Source organism: Bactrocera latifrons, unplaced genomic scaffold (genome assembly GCF_001853355.1).
Source record: "Bactrocera latifrons isolate USDA-ARS-PBARC rearing strain unplaced genomic scaffold, ASM185335v1 scaffold_457, whole genome shotgun sequence".
NCBI lineage: Eukaryota > Metazoa > Arthropoda > Insecta > Diptera > Tephritidae > Bactrocera > Bactrocera latifrons.
This window is the reverse complement of record NW_017537109.1, coordinates 185468-189345: the sequence shown is the minus strand read 5'-3', so window position 1 is coordinate 189345 and position 3878 is coordinate 185468.

The following is a 3878-nucleotide window of genomic DNA, read 5'->3' as shown; positions in this document are numbered from 1 at the left end:
AGGCGGGAAACTTTGATTTAAAGGTGGGGGCGTTAATGCCACCAATAGTTACCAGTACTTATACTATTATAAAACAAGTAAGCACTTTCAAACAGGTAAAACTACAATTTTTTGGATTGGGCGACGAATGATAAATTTCTACCTTCTTTAATGGGACAGCATCTATTACATGAACAGTTGTTGCGGTGGTACACTGTTTTCATGGATAAGAACCATTGGGTACTTACCAACATTTCCATTGTCAATATTCCACTTTGCTCTCGATTCAGGATCGTTTATATAGTCGCATAACTAAAGTTTCCAAAATATTTGTTTGATATTTTTGGCAGTTACTTGATTTCATCTATTGACTTGATTGACGCTGTTAGCTCCTGTCTGCTCCGGAAGACGGTGAGATACAGAGGTGGTCGAAAGTATTTACACAGCGAATTTTTTTTTGCACATTCCATAGAAATTGCGTCCTCTTGTTTTCGTTGTTTTTGATGTGCAAAAAAATGATATGTTGTTTTAAACCTTGATCTATGCGCTATCGACTTAAGTCAATTTAGTACAGATAATGGTACATAGGACGGTAGTCAAAAGTATTTGCACACTTTTTTAGTGGGTTAAAAGTAGTTACACATTCCGAATTATCATTTATTCTTGAATTTGGTTTGAGTCCAAGCAGTGGTTCAATCGTAATAGACTAAAACTGCAACAAAATTTAAGAATTATAAATAAAATGTCGAAAACAAAGGAACATATCCCTCGGATATTGTTGCAAAGTTTAAAAGTGGCGTTTGAGCTTCGGAGTTAGTAAATTGCTTCAAAATATCAAGGCAAACGTTTTACAATTTAGTTTAAAAGAAGGAAAATAATAATTGGTTGGACAATTTAAAAGGACAGGGCGGAAACCGGTGATGACTCAAAGTGAATGTCGAAAATAAATAAGGGCAGTCATAMAAAGTCCAACAATAATTCTTGTTATAATTGCATCAGCATCAAATCAATTTATCGGAAAATAGTCAGTGATACTACACTTCGCCGGAGACGCCTGTTATTTACTTTCGAGTACATCCAAAAGGTCACACAATTTTGGTACAATGTACTGTGAACAGATGAACCTGCACAGCAACAACAACGACACGATTTCTGTTGAATATGCAAAAAATGTTCGTTGTGTAAATACTTTTGACTACTCTATCCATAGACCGAGAATTTTGAACTGCTTCTATTTCTACAAGGGCTGCAATGAGTTCCTCATATGTTAACTTGGTGTTTATTGCGCTACAATCGAAATGTCCTTTGGCTGATTATTGTTATAATCATTATAAATATTGTGTATAATTATTTTAAACTTCGATCTACACATTTCTGTGTTAACAATTTCCGTGTCAATGTCATTGCTTTTGCCATTTGGACCATTCAGGACCAATAAACCAAATTGAAGTTGCGAGTTCAAATGGTATATTTCCTCTGGATACAATGTCTGCTTTACATTGGCACATGTCTCCAACAAGCATCCACAGTCAAATTCTGAATTTCCGATACTCTATTACAAAGGTTGAAAGTGTACTCGAATGTATTTAAAGCCAACGAAGATCAAAGTTTTTCCTGAAGGCGAGCAAGTAGTAGTGCACCGCAAAATTCTAATTTTGTGAGTCTTTCTTCAATATTTCTTTATATACTGGATTTGCTTTTTTTTAAAGCATAACAATAAGTTATAAAATCATAAATCTACTTAAAAGCTAGACAATCTCAAGCAAGTGATTGAACCGCTTGGTGATACGTTGCTCTTTAATACGCAGGCATAGGCGTGTTTGATCGCAGTAATGTCCTAAAGCATTAACCAATGGATTTGGATGATCTCGGAAATTCGATATATGTTTCATTCTGCTGTCCTCTACTTCTCTCTTTATCATAGGAATACCAAGATCTTTATAGATATTTGCATTACGCATGTACCATGGTACACCTGTGATTGTTCTAAGCATTTTCGATTGGAAGCTTTTTATTATATCAATATCGATTGCATAGGTCGTCCCCCACAGTTGATTGCCAATGGTTTACACTCTGGAGGTAGAATTTTATATATAGACCTTCATGTCACACCTTATCAAATGCCTGAGTTACGTCTAGATACATTACTGAAYAGTACTCTCTATGCTCACATACTTTACTTATTTCGTTAGTAATTATATTTACTTGGTTTCGCGCGAACAAGAATTGGTGCGTTGCTATTATATTATTTTCGTGGAAAGGAGACATCTTTTATACTAACACTTCTTCAAGTATTTAAGAAAAACAAAGTAGAAAACTGATGACGACTATGTGTCTTTCCCAGGTTTATCTGTGACTTTTTCCATGAAATTAGATTGTATCCAAAACTAAGAATTGCATTGAACAGCAAAGAGAGCACCTCTCCAGCAATATTTGGTAACTCAATTAGCTTTTTTTGTTATAATGTTATCTTGTCCTGGCGACTTTTATGAATCTAATAATTTCGGAGGGTGAAGTCTTAAAAGACTCGAGCGACTCGTTAGCTATGTCGGCTGAGATTGAGAGCTTACAGTTCTCCTTTGGGCAATTAGGTTGAAATACCTTTTCTAGGAGATTTGCAAAACAATTGGCTGTTTCTTCGCCAACTTGGGCCAACATGCCATGTTGGCATGGATTTTAGAGCTTTCCAAAGGGAACTTCATCTGCGTAATCTGCGTCATCTGCGTCATCTGCGTCTTTATATACAAGTCAGTGCAGATTTCTTCTTCACGTTTCAGTGCCTTTTATAATTTATGTACAGCAAATTTCAATTGAAGCTGTGTGGAGGAGGAGAGATTTATCCGCCATTCACGTCTTGCTCGCCTTTTTACAATAACAAGCTTATCTATTTCTCCATTAATTGTTTTTCTGAGAGCAAGCGGCTTGCAGCTTTTATTTGATGTTGCTAAGAGAGCGCCGTTAGTTATTATATCATTGAGTTCACTCATGCTTTCGTCAATATCTCTTTCCGTATTTATTTTGTATTCAATATTAATATAGCTACTCACGTATTTTTTTTATTTTAAGCAATCCGTTTTATAAGAAGCCAGACTCACTTTTGGATCAACGAATATTGGTTGTTTCCATAGCTTTATTTGTACAGGAGAGTGATCAGAAGATAGATCAGTATATGTGTCAGCTGTTATCTGCGATTTATCTATATTTTTGATTACAGCAAAATCATTTAAATCTGGTCTTTTTTACGATCACTAGGCCAATATATCGGCTTACCAGGAGATATTATATCAAGGTTATTGTGCATATCTATAATAGTGTGACACAGTTGTCCTCCTTTCGGATTTACTAATCGTTGCATTGTAATCTCCACCTGTGATTTTGTATAGGTATTGTTGTAGCTAGAATGTGGGATGTAACATGGGGTTCTAGTGCGTGGTGATGTGATTTTTTGTTTGTTTTGGACCGTAAGGAGGGTTTAAAATGCCTTCGCACCGCCTTCCACTAAAAAGCTCCTGCCTTCTGTCATGGATTTTTTCCCCTACCCCGGGACCTACTTCAGGGCAAAGTTTCCAATATGGACCTATTAGAGGGCAATTTCTACTCTCCCTGCATCCAGGGATGCCTACGATTTTGCAGCCAGCATCAAGCTATTTGGCTCATCTTCTATTGGGAGTCCACATTCATGTCTCTTTTTTAGCACGTAGAATATGTTTCACGTACCCGGCAATTATTTTTTTAGTTCTCCGAGCTGGTTTTCTAAAGTTGTTCGTGCTTCTTTCAGTCGGTGGCACTTGAAAAAGATATGGTTTGCATCATCTAGCGGTTCGTGAGGCTGGGCTTTCTGTTTTCCCATGTTGTATAGGTATTTCTGTGACCGGGCAGCATCTGTGTTGTGTAGTAAT